General features: G+C 34.9%; 1 pseudogene; it reads left to right on the top strand.

The window, feature by feature from the left end:
• Nucleotides 1-797: 797 nt before the first annotated feature.
• On the top strand, nucleotides 798-9,082 carry LOC127546716 (glyceraldehyde-3-phosphate dehydrogenase-like; annotated as a pseudogene).
• Nucleotides 9,083-13,382: the final 4,300 nt, after the last annotated feature.

The raw sequence follows: 13,382 nt of genomic DNA, 5'->3' as shown, positions 1-13,382 counted from the left end.
TCAATAATCTATTAACTCTAATGGATTAGCAGTTTGTAAAGATTCCAACACTCACGCTAGGGTAATTTTTTACAGCATTATTCCTTGCACTCACTTCTGTTCTGATTTTTCCCCTCCCTCCCTCCACCCCCTCCCCCCGATGGCAAGCAGTCTTATACATGTTAAATAGGTTACAGTATATCCTAGATACAATATATATGTGCAGAACTGAACAGTTCTCTTGTTGCACAGGAAGACTTGGATTCAGAAGGTATAAATAACCCGGTAAGAAAAACAAAATGTAAGCAGTTTATATTCATTTCCCAGTGTTCTTTCATTGGGTATAGATGCTTCTGTCTATCCTTGATCAATTGAAGCTGAGTTAGATCTTCTCTTTATCGAAGAGATCCACTTCCATCAGACTACATCCTTATACAGTATCGTTGTTGAGGTATATAATGATCTCCTGGTTCTGCTCATTTCACTTAGCATCAGTTCATGTAAGTCTCGCCAGTCCTCTCTGTATTCATCCTGCTGGTCATTCCTTACAGAACAATAATATTCCATAACATTCATATACCACAATTTACTCAACCATTCTCCAATTGATGGGTATCCATTTATTTTCCAGCTTCTAGCCACTACAAACAGGGCTGCCACAAACATTTTGGCACATACAGGTCCCTTTCCCTTCTTTAGTATCTCTTTGGGGTATAAGCCCAGTAGAAACACTGCTGGATCAAAGGGTATGCACAGTTTGATAACTTTTTGAGCATAGTTCCAAATTGTTCTCCAGAATGGCTGGATATGTTCACAATTCCACCAACAATGTCATTGATCTCAATTATATAATTCATATGTTTCAATATCATTCGACCTATGGCAAGTTCTAGGCTGAGAATGGAGAGCTGGTGATTAATGAGAGGTCAATACCATCTTCCAGGAGCAAAACTCCATCAGTATTAAATGGGGAGATGCTGAAATCATGTATGTTGTAGGGTACACTGGTGTCTTTACCATCATAGAAAAAGTCGGGATTCACTTGAAGGTTGTACTCATTCTGCTAATGCCCCAGAGTTCATGATGGAACTGAGCCATGAGAAATACAATAATTCCTTTAAGATTGTCAGTAATGCATCCTTATCAACAACTGCTTGACTCCATTGGCCAAGCCATTCATGAAAATTTTGGAATTATGAAAGGACTCATGACAACAGTTCATACCATTATTGCTACCCAGAAGACATTAAATGGCCATTCTAGCAAGTTGTGGTGTGATGAGTATGGTACTGCCTAAAACATTATTTCTACTTCCATGGTGCTGCTAAGGCTGTAGGCAAGATCATATCTGAGCTTAATCATAAGCATGGCTTTCCATGTTGCTACTCCCAATTTATCCATTTTGGATCTGACCTGCAACCTAGAGAAACTTGCTAAATATATATTTTTAATTATTAAAGCTTTTTTATTTACAAAACATATGCATGGGTAATTTTTCAGCATTGACCCATGCAAAACCTTTTGTTCCAAATTATCTCCTCCTTCCCCCCACTCCCTCTCCTAGACGGCAGGTAGTCTAATACATGTTAAATATGTTAAAATATATTTTAAATCCAATATATGTATACATACTTATACAGTTATCTTGCTGCACAAGAAAAATCGGATCAAAAAGGAAAAAAAAACTGAGAAAGAAAACAAAATGCAAGCAAGCAACAACAGAGAGAGTGAGAATGTTATGTTGTGTTCCATACTCTCTTCCCACAGTTCTCTCTTTGGGTGTATATGGCTCTCTTCATTACTGAACAACTGGAATTGGTTTGAATCATCTTCTTGTTGAAGAGACTTGATAAATATTGTGATACCAAGAAAGTGTGAATCAAGCAGCCAAGGGATCTTTGAAGTACATCTTGGGTTACACAGAGGACTAGATTACATCCTGTCACTTTAAGAAAGAAGGGAAGGAAGGAAGCAGAATGGATTTTCCATTTTTTTTAATTGTCCATTTTATTCTGCTTCTTTCTTCCTTCCTTCCTTCCTTCCTTCTTTTTTTCCTTCCTTCCTTCTTCGCACTTTCCCTTTCCTCCAAATGTCCAAATACAGTACCATACCCTTACCTACAAATGCTCTTAAAACCAATTTTTTCCTTTTGTTTTACAATTCTGAACCCTCCCGAGATATCTTGGGGTTACTAACTAGATTTCTTAAGGTCTATGACTTAAATAAATTCTCATTGATTGGCCACCAGTAGGTCCCAGGCCATGTGTCATTTGGTTGGGTCCTGATTGACTCAGATTAAAGTAAATAATAATCATTTCTGCTTTGATGAGAAACCCTGAGATTCTTCCCCTCCCAGATTCATATACATATATAAAATTGGGGAGAGGCTAACTGAAAGAGAGTCTTTGCCTCAATTGCTATCTAGTCTTAATAACTGAATGAGTACGGCCTCTGTCAAACTGAGACCTGATGAAGACCTTAGCTTAATATGGCCCAAGGACAATGATATCATGGTCCTCTGTGAGAACAAAGGACAAACAAACAACAACAACAAAAACATTAATGTTTTATGTATTATATACAAAATACTTTTCTAAGTTGTAGGAGTATAAAAATGAAAGCGCCTCTCCTCTCAAAGATTTATGTTCTATTATAGAGAATGTGGATCAAAGCACAGTATTTTTCCTTCTTGTTTGTTTGTTTTTTCTTTTGATCTGATTTTTCTTGTGCAGTGTGATAAATATGGAAATATGGTTAGAAGAATTGTACATGTTTAACCTATATTGGCTTGCTTGCTGCCTTGGGGAGACAGGAAAGGGAAAAGGAGAAAAATTTGGAACACAAGTCTTTGTAGAGGTGAATGTTGAAAATCATCTTTCCATATATTAAAAAAATACTATTTAAAAAGAAATTCACAGCTACCCTATACCTGGAAAAAAGATTTATATTCTATTAAATGAGACAATATATATGCAAAACATCTACAAAATAAATACAAGATGGTTTGGAGATTTGGGGGTAGTAATAGCATACAGGGCAATCTAGAAAGACCTCACTCAGAAAATATTGTTTGAGCTAAGCTTTGAAGAAAACTAAAGCTTATGTGACATGGAGGTGAGAAGGGAATTCATTTCAGTTAAGTGGAACTGTTAACATGTAATAGATTGGAGATAGGGCATACTGTAAAAGGTCATCTGAGCACAATTGGGTTCCATTGGAATAGCTTTCAAGAATACAGGCTTATACACAATGATGAGCCATCAAAGGAGGACATCAGTGGAGTAAATTTAGAATTAAAAAGAAATGTTAGCTAAAAAAAAAAAAAAAAATTATTATTCATGGAAGGAAATGGACCTGGAAGCCTGCCTAAGTCAGGCTCCAGCCCTGCAACTCAGGCTCAGGGCCCCAAAAGGCTATTGAAGAAAAAGTATTCTATCTTTTTCATTGACTTCCCTTCTCCTGGCCTGAGATTCACTGATAAATCATGGCTTTCATCCAAGAAGCTACTCAATTGCACTGCTATGTTTCGGGTAAATCTAGGTGGGACACATCTGTTGTAGAATGATTTCTGGGAATTGCTAATGGACAACAGGGCAGGTGCTTGGAGCCATTGGTGGTGAAATATTTACAGCTGCCAGCATATCATCTTCCAGGAGCTCAAAAGTCTTTAAATATTTATTTTCCTTCACCTCAATCATCTTTCTTACACCCCCAGAAAGAAAGGCAAAGAACAAAGGCAGTGTTGTATAGTTAAATGTTCCTCTAATTTTTAATCAGAGAATTTGAAGTTATATACTAATAGCCAAAGAAAACAGTTAAATCTATGTAGTACTTTAAAGTTTACAAAGCACTTTACAATTATCATCTCTTTTCATTCTCACAACAATCTCAGAAAGGAAGTTCTATTGTTGTTCCTATTTTACAAAAGAGAAAACTGAGGCTGACAGATGTTAAGTCATTTGCCTGAAGTCAACACAATGAGTTAAAAAGTCTCTGAGGTTGGATTTAAATTCAAGTCTTGCTGACTCTGGTCCAGCACTCTGTCCACTATGACACTTAGCTGCTTTGAAATCCTAGTTCTGCTTCATACTATTTGTGTGACTTCGGGAAAGTCCATTTCTGAGAGACTTAGGATGTGGATGTGGAGAGAACCATCAACAAAACCAACAAACAAAATATAAAATACAAAAAGAAGTTCAGAATATGATTGAATAAATAGCATCATTTGTTATGATTTAATTTATATATTTATTTATATATCATTCATATATATTCATTTAATGTATGTTCTATAAAATAAAATGTTACATTAAAACATGCGTGGTTCTGGATACAGTATCATTTTTTGTTCTTTGCTTATTGTAATGTTTGTGTTTATTGATAACTATGAAGTTTGTAATAAAAAATAAAAAGAATAAAGTTACTTCCTTTTTCTGAGTCTCATTTTTCTTTTATGTAAAATAAATAAGTTGGACTGGGACATTTCTAAAGTCCCATCTAGCTCCACATTCAAGGTCCTATCAACAGTTTGTTATTATAAAGCCCTTTAAGATACAATATTTAATTTAATATGACTCAATTTAACAAACATTTTTGAACTTGTAATGTGCCTGACTTTGTCCTAGCTGAAATTATGAAGACTGAATAACAGAATTTATAATCCAGTAGGCTAAGGAGCAGCCAGGTGTTGTTATTGGCCCTGGAATCAGGAGGATCTCAATTTAAATCTAGTTTCAGACACTTACTAGCTATGTGATCTTGGGAAATTCACTTAACTCAGATTGCTTCAAAATCCTCATCTTCATCCTTATCTCCATTCTCGTTCTCATCATCTAGCAGACTACTCACAAGTCTTCTAGATGGTCAGAGGACAACTTTTTATTCTAGAGAGGAAACTGAATCTCAGAGAAGCAAAGCAAATAGTCGAGTGAAAAGATGTCATTGGATAACAAAGTCAGAATCTTTTAAAATCTCAATAGGCTAGGATAATGAACTAAGTCTAATAAGATAGAGAAAATTTTATAAGATTATTACATAGTGGTAAGAATAGCTAGACAACAAAAAGGAATTGGATGATTAGAGAAAAATATCAGCATAATAATTTGTGATGAACAAATGGGGTTCAGATGAGAAATATAAGGATGGTTAACATGGAATTGAATCTTAAACACATGCTGTATTTTTTTTAAAATAACTTTTTATTGACAGAATCCATGCCAGGGTAATTTTTTACAGCATTATCCCTTGCACTCACTTCTGTCCCGATTTTTCCGCTCCCTCCCTCCACCCCCTCCCCCAGATGGCAAGCAGTCCTATACATGTTAAATATGTCACAGTATATCCTAGATACAATGTATGTGTGCAGAACCACAGTTTTCTTGTTGCACAGGGAGAACTGGATTCAGAAGGTATAAATAACCCGGGAAGAAAAACAAACATGCAAGCAGTTTATATTCATTTCCCAGTGTTCTTTCTTTGGGTGTAGCTGCTTCTGTCCATCCTTGATCAATTGAAACTGAATTAGCTTTCTTTATCAAAGAGATCCATTTCCATCAGAATACATCCTCAAACAGTATCATTGTTGAGGTATATAATGATCTCCTGGTTCTGCCCATTTCACTTAGCATCAGTTCATGTACGTCTCGCCAGTCCTCTCTGTATTCATCCTGCTGGTCATTCCTTACAGAACAATAATATTCCATAACATTCATATACCACAATTTACTCAACCATTCTCCAATTGATGGGCATCCATTCATTTTCCAGCTTCTACACATGCTGTATTTTAAAGATTCCTTTTTAAATGATTGCTATCACTTGTTTTATATCAGCTTAATTGCCCAATATGTCATTACTGTTAATCCATCCAGAGAATCATATCTTATAATGGGAACAAAATGCTTAAAAAAGAAAAAACAAACAAGGCAATTGGGGTTAAGCTAGTAAGTGTTAGATGCCTGAGGCCAAATTTGAACTCAGGTCCTCCTCACTTCAGAGCTAGTGCTCTATCCATTGCACTATCTACCTGCTCCATAATAAACATATTTTAAAGAGGAAATAAATAATTTAGATTTTTAACTAGAGTTTAATTTTCATCTTTTGTATTCATATCATGTAGAATTTTTTTATATCCCTCTCCCAATTCCCTCCCGGAGAATTATCCTTAATTACAAAGAATTAAAAAATAAAAGAAAAAGAAAATGGAAAGAGTTCATCAAAACCAATCGACACACTGGAAAAGTCTGATATTATTGACAATGAATCACATACATGGACCCAAATCTCTTCCACCATCAGGTGGATGTCTTTCCATGTCTCTTTTCATGTGCCAAATTTGGTTTTCATAATTTTCGACATTCATTTTTAATCATTTTGTTTGTAGTTCTGTTTTCCCAACTCTGCATATTTAATTTTGAATCAGTCTATATGTATCTTTCCATGCACTTCTGTGTACATCATATTCATTATTTCTCATGGAATAATTTTATCCCATTGTATTCATGCATCAGCATTTATTTAGCCATTCCACAACTGATGAGCATTCATTTTGTGTTCAATTCTTAGCTATTACAAGCTATTATGTTGCACTGAATAATTTGGTATCTTTGAAGATCTCCTTTTCATTAGTGCTCTCCTTGGAATATATACTTTATAATGAAATCTTAGGGTCTAAGGATATGGATAATTTAGTCATTTTATTTGCATGATTTTAGATAGTTTTCCCAAATATGCTAATTCATGACTTGGATGTATTCTTTTCTTTTCTTTTACTGTCTTTCTATAGTCCTTCCAAAATAAACAATGTCCATTTTTTTCATTTTACTGAGATTAAAAAAATCAGATTTTAAAATTTATTTTTCTTTTATTATGTGTGATTTAGAACAATTTTTCACATTTGGTAATAGTTTACGATTCTTCTTTTGATAACTGATTGCTCATTTTCTTGGGTCATTTATCCATTAAGGAAAGGCTCTTGAGCTCAAATATGCTAGTTTCCTATTTTCTAGGGGGTCTAAGACGTTTATCAAAGTCATTTGTTATACATTTTTTGCAGTTACTATTTCACTTTATATTTGCTTTGAACTGATTTTGTTAGTGCAAAAGTATCTCAATAACTTTCAAACAAAATTATACATTTTATCTTCTGTGATTTCCTCTGTCCATTATTTAGTTAATAACATTCCCTATAGTCATAAGTGAAAAGACAGAAAGACAAAGAGAGATAGAGACAGAGAAAGAAAAGGGGGAGGAGGGGAGAGAGTAGTTGATATGAATCTCTTAATGATTGTTTAATGGAGTTGGGATCATATCTATTGTGTGCTTATTGTGATATGTGATGTGTGATATAAGATTTTGACATGTGACATAATTAAGCTAAAATTAATTTTTGCTAAACTGAGCAAATTCTTTCTTATAGGTGATGAAAAGAGGAAAACAAGCTTGGCTATTATTCAGAATCTTCTAAAACAATTCAAATGGAAGCAATTGTTTCCTGGCATAGTACCGGTGGACTGCCCTGGTTTCACAGGCTCTGTAGACATTAAATTAGTAGTCAATTTACTGTCTCTACTTTCTCACACTTTACTTCAGAGCCTCCCAAATACTCAGTTAGCTCTAGCAATGCATGTATCAATCTCATTATTATTTTTTGTTTGTTTGTTTGCAGATGAGTGTGCACTCAATGCAGCCTCCAAAGCAAAAACACAACAAAGGATGGGTCTACTTTCGGCTGCTTGTGCTAATTTTAGTCTAACAATTAACATCAAGAAAATACAGATTCTCCATCAGCCAGCACCCTACTGTTCATATGTGGAATCATCAGTTACAGCAAATGGTGAAGCTCTGAATGCTGTGGATAAGTTCTCTTAACTTGGCAGTATACTTTCCAGGGATGTCCAAATGGTCAATTGGGGAAAAACAAAACAAACAAAAGACATATATGGTATGTCTTGAATAAAGGTCTGAAATCTCAAGAAAATAGAAAACTAAAAATATCTGAGATCAAGAGCCATCCCTTAATGGATAAGTGGTTCAAGTAAATGAGCAAGCATTTTTTTTTTCCAATTTGACAAAAGTAGTAATTTATTTATTTATTTATTCATTTTTATTTTTTTAAATAACTTTTTATTGATAGAACTCATGCCAGGGTAATTTTTTACAACATTATCCCTTGCATTCACTTCTGTTCCGATTTTTCCCCTCTCTCCCTCCACCCCTTTCCCCAGATGGCAAGCAATCCTTTACATGTTGAATAGGTTACAGTATATCCTGGATACAATATATGTGTGCAGAACTGAACAGTTTTCTTGTTGCACAGGGAGAATTGAATTCAGAAGGTATAAATAAACCGGTAAGAAAAACAAAAATGCAAGCAGTTTATATTCATCTCCCAGTATTCTTTCTTTGGGTATAGCTGCTTCTGCCCATCTTTGATCAATTGAAACTGAATTAGCTCTCTTTATCGAAGAGATCCACTTCCATCAGAATACATCTTCATACAGTACTGTTGTTGATGTATATAATGATCTCCTGGTTCTGCTCATTTCACTTAGCATCAGTTCATGTAAGTCTTGTCAGTCCTCTCTGTATTCATCCTGCTGGTCATTCCTTACAGAACAATAATATTCCATAACGTTCATATACCACAATTTACTCAACCATTCTCCAATTGATGGGTATCCATTTATTTTCCAGCTTCTAGCCACTACAAACAGGGCTGCCACAAACATTTTGGCACATACAGGTCCCTTTCCCTTCTTTAGTATCTCTTTGGGGTATAAGCCCAGTAGAAACACTGCTGGATCAAAGGGTATGCACAGTTTGATGAGCAAACAATTTTTAAGAGAAAAATCCCAAACTATTACCAAACATGTAGAAAATTGCTCTAAATTATACATGTTGGGAAAAAAAGAAAATCAATTCACTCAACTCAGAGTCAAATCCCAAGAAGGATCAATGTCTAATGCAAGTATATGGTGACCTCTTTTTTCCACTTTTGATTCAGTCTACTGAGGATCTCATAATGGCTTTTCCTCTGTTACTACAGGAAAGAATCACAGTTGCCTGCTACTTCAGAGGAGCAAGAATCTCACAGGATGTTTAACTTCTTATGTCATCCTGACTTCAAAGATACTGCAGAAAAGACACAGTATTTTCCCATGACCCACTGACATAGACAAAAGCCTTCTACACATATGTTCACAAACACATGCAGGCACATGTATTAAACATGAAACAATAAGACTTAAAATATGCATTTTCCTGTAGGACTATAACCTCTCAGACATCATTAAAGCCAAGAAGTTTAGCAAATATTTCTGGGTGTATACCATGTTATTTTTTTTTTAATCTCCATGGTGTTTTTTTTTTTCTCTCAGTACTTTTTGAGATAGGGAATAACAATGGTAAAGATGATGCTAACATTTGGCATTTATGGAGGACTTTAAAATTTATGAGAATTTTACAAGTATCATTTCATTAGAGCCTCATACCAATCCTATAAGGCAGGTATGACAGCTTAATATCTTCCCCATTTTAAACATAAAGAAACTAAAGTTTAGAAAAATTAAATGATTTATCTAGAGTCTCATAGCTAAAAAGTAATGGAAATTTGAACCCAAGTATTCTTGACCACAAGAGTTATGTTATCTGCTATCATAATGTGATATCTCTCTACAGTATTATTGCTTTTAAAAGCTGTCTTGCCTATTTCTCCTTAGGATCATCTTGGCTTCTAAGGCTAATTGATTCTTTTCCTTTACTAATTTACCTAGTGTGGTGAACAATTTTTTTATTATTTCCTTTACCTTATTAAAATCATTGTCATGGCTGCTCCCAGACATTCCCCTCTGTGAATCATTATTCTTCTTTCTGTGTAATGACCAGAAAAAGGTAGTCAAGTTATCTCATTACAATATGCCAACTCCCTATGACTATATACCCCTTAATAGGGATGAACATTTTCTTCTTCCAACCTCTCCTCCTGCTCCTGCCCTTTTTCTTTGTTTTCACATTCTCTACTCCCGATTTATGTTCCTATTCTTAAAAATCACTTACTTCTAGTTACCAATGTGCCATATAATCCAGCCAAAGTTTGTGTCAATCATGCTTGTCTAGTGGAACTTTGACTTAAAGTCTGGATTTCAGTCAATGTTGGAATAACTTTGTTGACAAAGGATTTGTATTGGCAAAGATGCTCAATAGAAATGTGTATACACCTGTGGATCCCAGAATACCTAGATATACCAGCATATATTCAAGAATAGTACTCATTCCACTTGGGAACAAGCAATCTTTTACAAAAAAGTATAATTCTTGGATAGCTATTTGGCACGGTATGGTATGAGTTTTCTGTGATATTATAACCCCCAGAAATTACATAGCTCCATTTAGAATCCAAAATCTTTGGAGATTTTTCTTTGGCTTTGACATAGTTGAGAAATGATAAGACAACATTAGGATCTGGTTGAATGGGCTTGTAACTCTGCCTACTTTCAACTCCATGGAACAAGATACTCATCCCAGAATAAGCTCATAATTTCTAAATTCCACCACTATGGTAATAATTCAACTCTTGGATACCATCTCTCTCAGGATACTCTCTCTGAGAGTAGAGGGCTAGAGGATGGAGCCTTCCTTTTTAAAAGGCAGAAAGTTTACTTTCAGCTCACTCCACTTTGAAACTATACCTCTGCTTTGCTTCAATTCCACGGAACAAAATACTACCTACATTTCCCCACTCCCTATCCCAACACTTTCCAATCTCTTTTTGTGTATCCACTTCACCTATTAAAAAATGTAAGCTCCTTGAAGAGAGGGACTATGTCTTTTTCTTTTTTTATTGTATCAAGTTTGTTTATTTTGAATATACATTGCTTTATGAATCATGCTGAAAGAGAAAAATCAGAGCAAAAGGTGTAGTGTGCTTTCTAGAGCCCCCAAGTGCCAAAATGTACTTACTGTGCTTTCTGGAGCCCCCACACTGGGGTACTAAAATATACCATCTGGACTAGCTCTCTAGAGGACCTCAGAACCAGCCTAAGTCCTTGGTCTTAGTGGAGGAGTAATGAGGCAGGGACCCAAGTGATTGGTCAAAGATGGAGTCCTTTTATTTCAAGTTTTCTCAGCCCTAAATACTTTAGTACAATTACATCATTACAGCGCCCTGAGCACGTGCTAACTATAAGCATTCTACTATTAATATGTAAATGCATCTTTTACTGTAAGTATCTCTGTCTCATGTAAAACACAGGTTGTCATGCTCCCCTGACTTCTCAGGAAGGCTGAGATGCCCCAAGGGGAGTTGAGAGCTGAACCAGACATTGTCAGCAGGTTCCCTCCAGGCTGAAGGGTCATATAACTCACTGAGAATTCCTCTATAGTCTCTGGCTCTTTAAAAGACGGGGAGAGGAAGGGAGGAACAGAAAAAAGAAATGAACATAGCATGTATTGATTTACACTCCTTAGAACTTTTTCTGGGTGTAGATGGCATTTTCTGCCCAAAGTCTGTTGGAATTGCTTCGGATCACTGAACCATTAAAACGAATCAAGTCTTTCATAGTTAGTTGATCATCACACATTCTTAATGTTATTAAATACAATGTATTCCTGGTTCTCCTTGTTTTGCTCAGCATCAGTTTCCAGACCTTTCTACAATCAGCTAGTTCATCTTTTTTTTTTTTTAATAGAACAACAATATTTCATTACCTTCATGTACCATAACTTGTTATTCTCCAATTGATGGGCATCCACTCCTTTTTCAATTTTCCAATTCTTTGCTACCACAAAAAGAGTTGCTACAAACATTTTTGTACATGTGGGTCCTTTTCCCTCCTTTATGATTTCCTTAGAATACAGACAGAGTAATGGCACTGCTGGGTCAAAGGTTGTCTGTCTTTTTCTTATTTTTATCTCCAGACCTTAAAACAAAGCCTGGCATATATTAAGTGCTTAATAAATGTTTACTGAATTTCTTTGATTTTGCTATTTTAATCACATGGATCATTTAATCACATTGGATCATTACAAAGTAAAAGTATTTCAGTTTAAACAATGAGCAAACGTTACAGCATTCAACAATTCATCCTCCAAAAAATTACCAAAGAAAGCTTCCTTAAATACAAATAAATTCCCTAATCAAATTCTAGCAGCTTACATTGGAGCTTTTGACAATCTGGCTCTATACTATCTTTCCAGTTTCGTTTCTTATTATTTCTTGAGCCATACTTGATCATTCAGCTAATCTGGCTTTCTCTGGTCTCTATGTATGACATTTAATTTCCTGATTTTGTACCTTTGAACTGTAATTCCCCATGCTAGTGGAGTAAGCAGACCATTGAGAGCCTGGTTCTTAGAATATTTTTTGCCTGCTGACATTCTACATGGAACGCTGATTAAATTAATTATGGAAAATATGTGAAGGAAGAGCTCTTGCCTTCTCTGCTTCAAAGTATGGGGCAGTATACTCTGAATGCTTCCTGTTGGTTTATGAATTGCAAAGTAATCCCTTTTTAAGTGTTCACTGAGCAAGAACTGGAAGTGTATACAAAAAAACTAACAGATGAACTTCCTTTGGCTCTTTGTGACAAGTGAAGGCAAGAACTGCTGCAAACCTCCAGTTTGTATTTTACATCATCTCTTTCACCCAGCAGCCATGTGACTATGAACACATGGCTCTACTGTTTCTTCTGTCTCTTTATGGCTCTTGTTTTTTATTTGTAAATGAATTTATTTAGGGATATAGAATGGACTATGTTACACCTTATAAACTTGAAAAAGCCATCAAAAGTTCCCTCAATCTCGAAGCCAACAAAAGCCAACTTTTGTGAATAATTAACCCTGAAGAGTAACCTACTTGATCCAATCTAACAGTGAACTGATCTGGAAGTTGATAGAAAGGAACCATCCATCAGCTATATTATACCCAGAAATCATCTTGTTTTGATGGAATATTTTGTATCAACCCCCTTAAAGTTTGAGTCCAATCTTTTAAGGGACCAAAGTCCCTATAGAAGGGAGAGAATAAACCTAATTTGTTGATTTTAAAAAATTTTATTCTGACTATTAAATAATCCTTTGTAAAAATTAATTGATATTAGCCGGTCATTTGATATTGTAGAAAACACTAGATTGGAACTTATGTGTTAAATATATTAAAAAGTATTTTTAAAGTAATAATAAAAAATAATTAAAATTTAATAATAAATAATATAATATATCATATATATTATATGTATAATATAATTATATAGTATGTATAACAAAATAATTTATAAATAAAATAAAAATAAAAGAGTATTAAATAATTGTTATTCCTAGCATCCAGAGCCTTACTTTGAGGACCCAATCTGCTGGTATCAGTGGTAAATAAAAAAGTGAACACAGACAAGATAGCATGATTATGG

This window comes from Antechinus flavipes, chromosome 2, assembly GCF_016432865.1.
Source record: "Antechinus flavipes isolate AdamAnt ecotype Samford, QLD, Australia chromosome 2, AdamAnt_v2, whole genome shotgun sequence".
Taxonomy (NCBI): Eukaryota; Metazoa; Chordata; class Mammalia; order Dasyuromorphia; family Dasyuridae; genus Antechinus; species Antechinus flavipes.
Note: the sequence above shows the minus strand (reverse complement) of the source record. Positions and strands in the feature narration are given on the sequence as shown.